The sequence below is a fragment of the Phyllostomus discolor genome, chromosome X (assembly GCF_004126475.2).
Source record: "Phyllostomus discolor isolate MPI-MPIP mPhyDis1 chromosome X, mPhyDis1.pri.v3, whole genome shotgun sequence".
NCBI classification, from domain to species: domain Eukaryota; kingdom Metazoa; phylum Chordata; class Mammalia; order Chiroptera; family Phyllostomidae; genus Phyllostomus; species Phyllostomus discolor.
The window spans coordinates 31,228,399-31,241,891 of record NC_050198.1 but is presented as its reverse complement, the minus strand read 5'-3'; the positions used below and the strand labels follow the sequence as shown (position 1 = coordinate 31,241,891).

At 40.1% G+C, this 13,493-nt stretch overlaps 1 non-coding gene and 1 pseudogene across 1 annotated transcript; one reads left to right on the top strand and one right to left on the bottom strand.

Moving 5' to 3' along the window:
• The first annotated feature begins 1,979 nt into the window (after nucleotides 1-1,979).
• Nucleotides 1,980-8,798, top strand: LOC114505696 (annotated as a pseudogene).
• LOC114505780 lies at nucleotides 8,685-8,791 on the bottom strand. The gene has a single exon (XR_003685253.1). It is a non-coding gene; the product is annotated as a U6 spliceosomal RNA (small nuclear RNA).
• Nucleotides 8,799-13,493: the final 4,695 nt, after the last annotated feature.

Sequence of the window (13,493 nt, the reverse complement as noted above, 5' to 3'; positions counted from 1 at the left end):
TATAGTAAAATGTGAGACAAAAGAAACATATTAAGGAAGAAACTATTAAGGAAAAAGGAACCAACACTTGATGATTTGGGATATTCTTGGCCAACCCATATTGTAAAGAATGCTAAAATCAGAAAATTCAGTGTTACTAACTAGTGTTATGTAGAAAAAGTCAAGAGTATGGCTAGAGATTTTTTTCCTGAAGAGATTAGGTATGTGACTCCTGGACCTACTGAACCATCTAGGAATAGAGATGGGATTATCTAGTAAAGATCTCTTGTCTCATGGGGACATACACAAGACAGCTACAAGGCTTTTGAGAAACACTGCATGCCTGAACTGAAAGGGACAGACACAGGACAAAATGAAAGAAGGCTGTCAGGCTTCCAAAATTTTGCAGGTAGGAAACCTTCTGATTGGAACTACTTAGCTGTAAACATATGCTACTTTGCAAAAAAGGAAGAATGACTTCAAGGGCAGAGCCTTGGGTGCAGTCAGAGGGTGGAGATGCAGGCCCAGAGGTGGAGACCAATGGAATAGTAGGCAGTGCAGGGGTTGAAAGTGTTGCCACAGACACAAAAGATGGAGCCACCACAGCCCCAGAGGGCAGAGAATTATGCCACAAAGAATTAGTTTCAGGCCTTGTGTATGGATGTAGTTGTGAACAAAACTAACTCCATTTTTGTGTCCCTGATTTCTTTTCTACTCACATTTTTCATGCTGTGAACTCTGACCAACCTCACTATTCTCAACCAGCATGCCAAAGCCTTACAGTTAATCATTATCTGTTTCTTAAACCTATACAATGTGGCTGTAAAGATTCTTGTCAGTAATTGGCCAGAATGGCATGACAACTGAGATAAATATCAAACCGGTGTGAGTGTCCATTCTAAGTAGTCATTATCACAAAACCACCAGGAGGTATGGTTCCTGGAACATACTGCATTCTTAGTCCCTTTGTATTGTCAATCATTAATATCTAAGGTATACTATAAAAATATACTGTAAAGCAGTCTGATAGCGAAGAATATCTGCTCATAATGTGTCACCTATCCACTCCAATCCTATCCCTGTAAGGAACTTACCTTATAATAAATTCTTTTATGATCTGTGGAATTGGCTGCATCATATTTTTGGTCTCAAAAACCCCTTTCATTACAGTGGCCACTACACTGGTGTTCCACCCTCAGACACCTCAAAACCTAATGGAACTCTGGCTGATGTGGTTCTGTGGATTGAGAGCTGGCCTGTGAACCAAAGGGTCACAGTTCAATCCCTGGTCTGGGGAGCATGCCTGGGTTGCAGGTCAGGTCCCCAGTAGGGGGAGCATGAGATGGAACCACATATTGACGTTTCTCTCCCTCTATTTCTCCCTCCCTTCCCCTCTCTAAAAATAAATAAATAAATACACAAACAAACAAATAAATAAATCTTAAAAAAATAAACCTAATGGAATTGCCATGCTGAACTTCATACTTGCTTTATTCCTTCCAATTTCTCCTTTTTGGAATGGGAATGTCTATTTTATGCCTGATATACCATTGTATCTTGGATAACCTGTTCTCTGATTTTACAGATTTGTAGATGGAAAGAAAGTTTGCCCCAGGATGAATCATACCCAGGGTCTCAACCCATCCATACCTGACTAAGATGATTTAAATAGTAAGATCTAGGGCTTTTTGATCTGATGATACTTAGATGAGATTCTGGACCTAGATTTGAAGCTATAATGGGTTAAGATTTAAGAATGTTGGGATGTGGTGAATTTATTTTGTATGTGTGACAAATTTGAATTTGGGGATTAGAGGATGGACTGTAATGGGTTGAATGGTAGCCCCCCCAAAATATGTCCACATTCTGTGAACATTAACTTATTTGGGAAAATGATCTTTGCATATGCTGTTAAGGATCTTAAATTGAGATCATTCTGAATTACCTGGGTGGACCCTAAATCCAATGACAAGTGTCCTTATAACAGAACAGCAGAGGAGATGGGAGTGATGCTGTGGTTCCTAGGCACCATTCAGATCACCATCACATTGCCCAAGATGAGCAAAATGGTCTTCATGGTGTTTGTGACAGGTAATAAGGAACAGTTGATACAGATGGCTGCAAGCTGGGAAGATGACAAAGTGATAGAAGCATCCTTAAAAAGTTCTGTTGCAGCCTGGCTGGCGTAGCTTAGTGGATTGAGCACAGGCTGCAAACCAAAGTGTCGCAGGTTCAATTCCCAGTCAGGTTACATGGCTGGGTTGCAGGCCATGACTCCCAGCAACTGCACATTGACGTTTCTCTCTCTCTCTCTATCTCCCTCCTTTCCCTCTCTAAAAAATAAATAAATAAAATCTTTTTAAAAAAAGTTCTGTTGCTGTTAAAATCAATACCAAAATATACACTCACTAAAAGTTGAAACACCAGTTGCAAATGGGAACCAGTCAGAAAATTTAATCTGGCCCTACTGGTGTGACCTAGTGGGTTGGGCATCATCCTGCATACTGAGAGGGCTCTGGTTCAATTCTCATTCAGGGCACATGTGTGGGCTACAGGCCAGGTCCCCAGTTGTGGGTATGTGACAGGCAGCCAATCCATGTTTCTCTTACACATCAATGTTTCTCTTCCTCTCTTTCTCCCTCCCTTACCCTTTCTGTAAAAATAAATTAATTAATCATATTTTTTTTAAAAAGAATGTTTACTCTGTTTTCATTCCTCATTTGACTCCTATAACACTTCTAAAAACTCTCAGTCCAATTTTTGTGATACACAACCCTCCTCTCTTAATACAAAATCATATATTTAAATAAGAGGGGAAAGTTCAGGGCATGCTACTCCCTCTGAGAAGCCTACTAGATGTTTAAATAAGAGACCTATCCAGTTAAAAAGACTTACCTAAGAAAAAGAAGATCAGCCCTGGCTGGCGTAGCTCAGTGGATTGAGTGCAAGCTGGGAACCAAAGTGTCCCAGGTTCGATTCCCAGCCAGGGTACATTCCTGGGTTGCAGGCCATAACCCCCAGCAACTGCACATTGATGTTTCTCTTTCTCACTCTCTCTCTCTTTCTCTCTCTTTCTCTCTCTCTCTCGCTCTCTCTCTCCCCTCCTCCTTCCCTTCCCTCTCTAAAAATAAATGAATAAAATCTTTAAAAAAAAGAAAAAGAAGATCAACACTATGAACAGTAACATGACAACAAACTCACAAATATCAACAACTGAACCTAAAAACAAAAACAAAAACAAACTAAGCAAACAACTAGAACAGGAACAGAACCACAGAAATGGAGATCACATGGAGGGTTATCAATGGGGAGGGGGAGAATGAGGGGAAAGGTACAGGGAATAAGAAGTATAATTGGTAGGTACAAAATAGACAGGGGAAGGTTAAGAATAGTATAGGAAATGGAGAAGCCAAAGAACTTATATATATGACCCATGGATATGAACTGGGGAGGGGGGGATGCTGGTGGGAGGGGGAGTGCAGGGCAGAGGGGAATAAAGGGGAGAAAAAAATGGGACAACTGTAATAGCATCATCAACAAAATGTATTTTTAAAAAGAGATACCTACACAGAACCTCACTGTCAGAGTGAGAAAACTAACCAAAACATTTGAAGAAAGAAAAGTGAAAGAACAAAGGAAGATTAAGAAGGAAATTGAGACATCCATTCAAGATGGAGATGTACATACACACAACTTGCCTCCTCACTAGGCAAGCTGTAATTTTTGCTAGACTAAAAAAACAACTATCACACAGAATAATCAGAAAATCAAGCTATATGAAGTCTGACAACTAAGGAATTAAACAAGTCACATCATCCAGATGAGTAGGAGGGGTGGAGATGCAGAGATGCTGAACAGGTGGTCCCACAACCATGTGTGGCAGATAAAAATTAGGAGGGATATCTCAGGAGTGAGAGATGCCAGCCCCACACCAACCACCCAACCCAGGGTTCCACTGCCAGGAGGATAAATGTCCGTAACCTCTGGCTGTGAAAACCAGTGGGGACTGGGGCAGAGGAAGAAACTGTGGAGTTCTTAGGAGTCTCCTTTCAAAGGGCCCATGATGTACTTTGGACTTACACAGACTCACTACCTCTGGGTTCCAGCACTGGGGCAGCAGATGGAAGGGCACCAGTGGCATACAGGGAGAAATTGAAGTGTCTGGCATGAGAGTTAGTGCTGGGGGACAGCTTCCTCCCAGAGAAAACTCCAGAGGCCAGGCCATGGCCATTGCCCCCTTTCTGAGCCCTCCCCCACACAGAGCCACAGAGCGGTGACACCATATCTGACACTCAAACAACCTGGTTCACATGGGTTGTCCTGCCCTGGTGATTACCTAAGGATCCACCCCATCCAACTTACTGGTATACTCTTCTACAACAGGCCATGCTACTAAGACAAGGAGTCAAAGCAGCCCTACCTAATCTATAGAAACAAACACAGGTAGGTGCCAAAATGAGGAGACAAAGAAATATTGCCCAAATGAAAGAACAGAACAAAACTCCAGAAAAATAACTAAATAAAATGGAGATAAACAATCTATCAGATGCAGAGTTCAAAACACTGGTTATTAGGATGCTCAAGGAACTCACTGGGTACTTCAAAAGCATAAAAAAAAATACCTGGGCAGAAATGAAGGTTATACTAAGTGAAATTAAAAAAACTTTAAAGGGCCTGGCTGGCATAGCTCAGTGGATTGAGCGCGGGCTGGGAACCAAAGTGTCCCAGGTTCGATTCCCAGCCAGGGTACATTCCTGGGTTGCAGGCCATAACCCCCAGCAACCGCACATTGATGTTTCTCTCTCTCTCTCTCTCTCTCCCTCTCTCTCTCTCTCTCTCTCTCTCTCGCTCCCTCCCTCCCTCCCTCCCCTCTCTAAAAATAAATAAAATCTTTTAAAAATGTTATTGAAAAAAAAACTTTAAAGGGAACCAACAGTGGAGTGGATGAAGCCAAGAATCAAATCAATTATGTGGTACATAAGAAAGAAGAATACATTCAATCAGAACAACAAGAACAAAAAAGAATCAAAAAAAAAAAAAAACAAGGATAGCTAAGGAGCCTCTGGGACAATTTCAAATGTACCAACACTCAAATCATAGGGGTGGCAGAAGGAGAAGAGGAAGAACAACAAATTGAAAACTTATTTGAAAAAATAATGAAGGAGAACTTCTGTATTTTTGGTGAAGAAAATAGACTTCCAGGAAGTCCAGGAAGTTCAGAGAGTCTCAAAGAAGTTGGAACCAGGGAAGCACACACCAAGGTACATCATAATTGCATTACCCAAGATTAAAAATAATGAGATAATTCTAAAAGCAGCAAGAGAAAAGTAGACAGTTACCTACAAATGAGTTCCCATAAGACTAGCAGCTGATTTCTCGACAGAAACCTTACAGGCAAAAAGAGGCTGGAAAGAAGTATTCCAAGTTATGAAAGGCAAGGACATATATCTAAGATTACTCTATCCAGCAAAGCTTTCATTTAGAATGGAAGGGCAGATCAAGTGCTTCCCAGACAAGGTCAAGTTAAAGGAGTTCATCATCACCAAGCCCTTATTATATGAAATGTTAAAGGGACTTAGCTAAGAAAAAGATCAAAACTATGAACAGTAAAATGACAACAAGCTCACAACTATCAACAGCTGAACCTAAAAAGCAAAAACAAAAACTAAGCAAACAACTAGAACAGGAACAGAATCACAGAAATGGAAATCACATGGTGTGTTATTAGTGGGGAGGGAGACAGGGAGAATGGGGAGAAAAGGTACAGGAAATAAGAAGCATAGTTGGTAGGTACAAAATAGACAGAGGGAGGATAAGAACAGTATAGGAAATGGAGAAGCCAAAGAATTTATATGCATGACCCACAGACATGAACTAATGGGGGATTGCTGGAGGAAATGAGGGGTATCGGGTGGGGGGTGGCAAAGGGGTTATGCTATTACAGATTGGGACAACTGTAATAGCATAATCAATGAAATATATTTAAACTTCTGGCCAAGATGGAGGTGTAGGTAGACACACTGTGCCTCCTCACACAACCAAAAGGACAACAATTTATAAACAAAAAACAACCACTACTGACAGAAAACTGAACTGTATGGAAGTCCGATAATCAAGGAGATAAAGTAGACACATTCATCCAGACCAGTAGGAGGGGCAGAGTCGGACAGCTAGATGGACAGGGCTGGAGGACCCCGGGTGTGCAAGGCAGCAGCGGGCAGACCCAGCGAGGCGGCGGATTGTGGAGGGGTGCAGCTCACAAGGTGGCTGGGGGACTGGGTGGTCCCACATTCGCACACAGATAAACCAGGTGAAACTGGGGAGCGAGGCAGACCATGCAACCCAGGGTCCCAGCACGGGGAAATAAAGCCTCAAAACACCAGTTGAAAACACCTTTGGGGGTTGAGGTACCGGGAGAAACACTCAGCCTCACAGGAGAGTTCATTGGAGACACCCACAGGGTACTAGAACGTATACAAACCCACCCACACAGGAAACAGCACCCAGAAGGGCCCAATTTGTTTGGGGGAGGTGGGGGAAATGACTGAAATCTGGCACTGAGCAGAGCAAGCGCCACCGTTCCCTCTCTGACCCCAGCGCCACATACAGCATCACAACACAGACACCTGGGTTGCCCCACCCTAGTGAGCACCTAAGGCTCCGCCCCTTACTTGTTACTATGTAACAAGTGCGTCAAGACAAAAAAAAAAAAATGGCCCAAACAAAAGAACAGATCAAAGCTCCAGAAAAAAATACAACTAAGCAACGAAGAAATAGCCAACCTATTAGATGTACAGTTCAAAACACTGGTGATCAGGATGCTCAGAGAATTAGTTTAATTTGGTCACAAATTAGATGAAAAAATGAAGGCCATGCTAAGTGAAATAAAGGAAAATGTACAGGGAACCAATAGTGATGGGAAGGAAACTGGGACTCAAATCAATGGAGTGGACCAGAAGGAAGAAAGAAACATCCAATCAGAAAAGAGTGAAGAAATAAGAATTCAAAAAAATGAGGAGAGGCTTAAGGACCTCCAGGACATCTTTAAACATTCCAACATCCAAATTATAGGGGTACCAGAAGGTGAAGAGGAAGAGCAACAAATGGAAAAGCTATTTGAACAAATAATAAAGGAGAACTTCCCCAATCTGGCAAAGGAAATAGACTTCCAGGAAGTCCAGGAAGCTCAGAGAGTCCCAAAGAAGTTGGACCCAAGGAGGAACACACCAAGGCACACCATAATTACATTAGCCAAGAGTAAAATTAAGGAGAGACTCTTAGAAGCAGCAAGAGAAAAGAAGACAGTTACCTACAGGCATTCCCATCAGACTGTCAGCTGATTTCTCAAGAGACCTTGCAGTCAAGAAGGGACTGGAAAGAAGTATTCCAAGTCATGAAAGGCAAGCACCTACATCCAAGCTTGCTCTATCCAGCAAAGCTCTCATTTAGAATGGAAGGGCAAATAAAGTGCTTCTCAGATAAGGTCAAGTTAGAGGAGTTCATCATCACCAAGCCCCTATTATATGAAATGTTAAAGGGACTTATCTAAGAAAAAGAAGATAAAAGACGTGTACAGTAAAATGACAGCAAACTTATAATTATTAACAACCACAACAAAAACAAAAACAAACTAAGCAAACAACTAGAACAGGAACAGAATCACAGAAATGGAGATCACATGGAGGGGTATCAACAGGGGAATGGGAGGAGGAAAGAGGGGGAAATGGTACAGAGAATAAGTGGCATAGATGGTAGGTAGAAAATAGACAGGAGGAAGGCAAGAATAATATGGGAAATGTAGAAGCTAAAGAACTTATGACCCATGGACATGAGCTAAAGGGGGGAAATGTGGGTGCCAGGAGATGTGCAGGGTGGAGGGTAATGAAGGGCAGAAAATGGGACAACTGTAATAGCATAATCAATAAAATATATTTTAAAAATTAAAAAAGAAATATATTTTAAAAAGGAAATTGAGGAGGAAAATTGGAAAAGAAACACTGGATATTAAAAGAAAGCAAGAAATGTTGACAAACAGAATGTAAGAAGAGGAAAGAATGAGAAAAGACAGAAGATGGGGCACCTCAAGGACATATAAAACAGCAGATAGTACTGGACCATGCCAAGAGTGCTGCTTGTTTTACAAAGACAAAGCAAGAAGGAGAAAGTGCCAAAGCTGCTGCTTTATTGAAAACAGGCAGAAATAGAATTTAAGAGGGAATCTTATGCAAGAGAAGCCTTTCTGATGGTTTTTCCTTTACAAACCAGTTCCCTATACATGCTGGGAAAAAAGCCTGGCAGTTTGCTGCACAGGCAGGAAGACCAACTACATCCATGGTACACTCTTCCAGTAGAAACATATGGACACTGTTGGGAACAGTACTAAATACATGCCTTGCCTTCTGGATATTGATTAGCAATTTCTTTTTTCTGTTGAAAATTATTTAACAAGTTTATTTATTTATTTTACATAGATATACACATATATATGTATATATATAATCTATATCATACAGTAATATATACAACTAAACAAAAATAATATCACATCTACATACTGTTTTGCAACTTGCTTTTTCTTCTCAGGTAAATCACTAAAACATACATTTTATTTAATACTGTATTATAAAACTACAGTATACTTGGAGATATTCAGACTTTGGTTGATAAAAAAAGGAACAAAATACATATGTAAAATACTGAAGACCAAAAATATGGAATGCTTCATGAATTTGCATATCATCCTTGTGCAGGGGCCATGCTAATCTTCTCTGTATTGTTCCAATTTTAGTATATGTGCTGCCGAAGCGAGCACTGATTAGCAGTTTCTTATTTCATAATGCTTTTCCTGCACAAACTTCTTTGATAACATCATCAGAACACTCAAATTGTACACCACCCAGCAACTAAGAAATAAAAAGAACTAGCCAGAAAAGTGCTAGAAAAGCATGGGGAAAACTTCAAAAGGAAGGGAAAGGTAGATGAAGTTCTCAGGATGATGGTGAAGATGAAAATACTTGGAATACAAATTCTACTTAACAGATGTAATGAGACTAGTACAAGATGTACAGTAGTCATTGTTTGTCTTATGATTTAATTCAACTAAAATTCTTTTGGAGAGGTAGGACTGTTTTACGTTTTTGAACTAATCTATATTTTTAAGTGTTTCTTTAATCTTGCTTAGTGGGTGTAGGTTAAACTGGTCTAATTTAAGAAAGTCAAGATATAAAACTACTAAATGGCTGCAAAGTCCCTGCAAATGGCAACCAACTACTAGAAATCTAAAGAATCTAAAGATCTGACAGGACTTTCCTCCATCACCTTTCTCCTGCAGTGTTTCATGTACCCATTATCCCTATGCTCTCAGATAGTGTGTTTTGTGTAGAAACATTTTGCTCTAAAACTCTTAAGCCCACACAAAGTAACTGGCTTTTCAGAGTATATAATTTGACTCTGGGTCAGACGCATTTTAATTAACCAATCAGATGATAATTTATGTTTAGCCTTTCTCTTATTGCTCATCAACTGCAAGCAAAATCTTGTAGTATTTAATCTTACTTAAATACCAAGTGAAAAATCTTTTCAAAAGGAAAAATACCTAGAGACCAGTAATAACATTTATGATGATTGTAATTGAAAATAATGTTTTTATCATCCATATTAAGAACTATGAAAAGGTTTCTCCACCCTCAGGTATCGGGAAATCTTTACTATAGAAGAATTATTGATTGCTCTGTGGGGTCATTGTAATTTGTGTGTCTACGCTAAATCTAGACTTCAAAGTTTCTAGCTGTTAGGCCTGTCAACCAGCATGCCTACCTTCTAAAACTTGTGTTAATAGTTTCTTCTTTTCACTTACTTTATCCTAATATTTATCTACTTATACTTATAAGCTCCTTAAAAACCACAGGAAAACAAAGGCAGTAAGTAAATAAATGGCAATAAAACCTAGCTGGGAATGTAAGCATTTCCGACTCATCTTTGGAAAATCTATGAAGGAACAGTTGGGGAGGGTAGAGTACTGATGATAAGGAGAAAGTTGCCATGCATGGCTCAGGATCATCAGCCTCCAAACAATATTACCATGCAGTGTGAAGAGGAAGACTTTTCACTGACATCCACTGAATTCCTTACACTTAAGTGATCCCTCTCCTGTGACACAAAAAATTAATTTCTGGAAAAATATCTTTAACAGATAATCATGGATGTGCATAAAAAAATCCATCAAGGAATTTTACCACCAAATTTTCATTTATAATGAAAACCTACTGCCATTGCAAATGCTCAAAAGATGGAATGCTGTGTAACCATTAAAATTATGTAGAGATCTAGACATGGAAAAATATTTATTTTCTTGGTTTTTAACACTCCCAGTGTTTCTTGTTTTTAAAAGAAGGCAAATATTTTTATTTTTTTATTTTTATTTTTTAGATTTTATTTATTTATTTTTTAGACAGGGAAGGGAGGGGCAGAGAGAGAGAGAGAGAGAGAGAAACATCAATGTGCGGTTGCTGAGGGTCATGACCTGCAACCCAGGCATGTGCCCTGACTGGGAATCGAACCTGCAACACTTTGGTTCACAGCCCACACTCAATCCACTGAGCTACGCCAGCCAGGGTGCAAACATTTTTATTAGTTTTACTTTATCCTTCCATTATTTTGTAAATTATAGGACAAACCAAGAAAATAATTATGTTAATATCATTATGACCCCTCTACCAAAAAAATATAAAGTATGATATCAAAGAAGTAAAAGTTCTCTAATTTTAATCTGAACTGGAAAAGAGCTCTGTATTCTTTTCCTCTTAAGTAAGCTTACCTTTGCTTCCAGAAAAAAAACATAAATGTACTTTTCCCTATTCTTCCTGCTAAGTACAACTAAAACCCTGACACTATATATAAAACGAAGGGAAGACTCTGACAGTTGAAGAGAAAGCAGACCAGCCACAGACCTCAGAACCTGAGGAACAACACAGCAGTGATTCCCACCCTGGCCACTATGGCTCAGTTGGGTGGGAATCACCCTGCAAACTGAAAGTCTCAGGTTCAATTCCCAGCCAGGGCACATGCCTAGGTTGTGAGTTTGGCCCTAGTTGGGGCACATACAAGAAGCAACCGATTGATGTTTCTCTCTCACATTGATGTTTCTCTCTTTCTCCCTCCCTTCCCTTCTCTCTAAAAATAAATAATAAAGTTAAAAAAACATAGAAGTCATTCCTTTGAGTTTGCTTTTTATCTCATATATCCCAGACTAGGTGCTGGAGAAGCTGGAAACCCAAAAATGCCAGTGGACACAAACAAATACAGCTCTAAGAAAGCCTATTTTCTCAAGTCCAAGGACAAGCAAATGAACAACCTAGAAAGACAGAAAAATTTTAAGTAATAACTACCTTACTCCAGCCAAGCATCATGGAAAAAATTATGGGTCCCAACACCATCTCATCAGCAAAAGCCAAGTCGGGAGTACATTATTTCCACTCTTATCTGGCTATAGTAAGGTGCTAGACCTGCTACAACACTGGTGTGATATAAGAAAAGATCAAGTGGGGCAAATAAGGTTCATCTGTTCTGGGCAGTAATGAGGATCCTCATTCAATGCTGGCAGTGGAGAAACCATGGGGAGCTTAGACTTCTACCCCAAATCAGCAGTAATGAGACATCCATCCTCCATCCCACTGGAGTAGTGTCAGGGGAGGCCTGCTGGTCAGGGCTTTCATCACTGCCAAGGAGCAACAAGCCCAAACCCCGACCCTTACATGGTATCAGGGGAGTAATGGGGAAGCAGCAATTAGGCACTACTACTCCTTCCACCCAGGCAGGAATCAGGTGAGACAGTGGAAAGCTAGAATTCCACCCCCACCTAGAAGTAGTTCTCCACCTTGGGTGTCATGGGAAGCTAAATGGGAAACCTGGACTTCCTCCCTCACCTGGCTATAATGAAATGGTGTCTCACCTTCCTCAGGTGGAGACCAGATAAAATGGGTTTAAATAAAAACGAACTTTGGCTCTGGCTGGTGTGGCTCAATGGACTGAGTGCCGGCCTGTAAACCAAAAAGTTACTGGTTTGAATACCAATCAGGGCACGTGCCTGGATTGCAGGCCAGGTTTCCAGTTGGCGGCATGTGAGAGACAACTGACGAAGATATTTCTTTCACACATTGGTGTTTCTCTCTCTCTCTTTAAAAATAAATAAATATATTTTTTAAAAACTCCTGAAGAATCAGCCCTGGCTGGTGTGGCTCAGTGGATTGAGTGCCAGCCTGCAAACCAAAGGATTGCCGGTTCAATTACCAGTCAGGGCAGGTGCCTGGGTTGTGGGCCAGGTCCCCAGTAGTGGGCGCACAAGAAGCAACCACACATTGATGTTTCTCTCCCTCTCTCCCTCCCTTCCCCTCTATCTAAAAATAAATAAATAAAATCTTAGAAAAAACTCCTTAAGAATCAAATTCTAATAACATGATACCAAAAGAATCTAGGTTTTAGTTGAGAATTACTCATATCAAGGACCACAAAAATCTCAAACTGAATGAAAAAAAGTACCAAGAATGAGAGAACAAAGATAATTATCCAACAAAGATTTTGAATCAACCATCACACAAATGCTCTTACATACAAGTTGGTAGTTACAGAATAGCCATGGGGATGTAAAGTACAGTATAGTAAATGGAGTAGCCAAAGAACTTATACCCATGGCCCATGGACATGAACAAAGGTGTGGGGATTGCCTGAGGGATTGCTGGGTGAAGGGGGGCAAAGGGGAAAAATTGGGACGACTGTAATAGAATAATCAATAAAATATAATTAAAAAACCAAAAATGCCTCACAATCAGGTCTCAGCAAAAAAAACAGAAGATGGAAATTTTAGACCTGAAAAATACAATAGTCAAAATAAAAATTCAATGGATGGCCTCAACAACAGAACAGAGAGGACAGAGGAAAGAATCAGTGAAATAGAGCACAGAAGAATAGAAACTTAAAAATGAAAACAAAAACTAAGCAAACAACTAGAACAGGAACAGAATCACAGAAATGGACATCACATGGAGGGATTTCAGTGGGGAGTGGGAGGAGGGAAAATGGGGGGAAAGGTGCAGGGAAGAAGCATAATTGGTAGGCACAAAATAGATGGGAGGAGGTTAAGAATAGTATAGGAAATTGAGAAGCCAAAGAACATATATGTACAATCCATGGACATGAACTAAGAGAGGAATGCTGGAGGGTTGGGGGTGCAGGGCGGAGGGCAGATAAAGGGGGAAAAATTTGGAAAACTGTAGTAGCATAATCAATATAATATGCTTTAAAAAGTCAAATGATGAAGCTATTGCTGTTAAAATTAGCAACAAGATAGGGATGTCTGATACAATTGAAAATTGTTTTCCTGGCTTTGGCTCACACAATAGAAGATGAAACAATCAGAAAATATTGCAAAGAAATAAAAATGTAACTTTCTTTGCCACAGATATGATGTCATATGTAGAAATTAGAATTCACTAGATTGGGAGTAAAAGGGAGAAAAC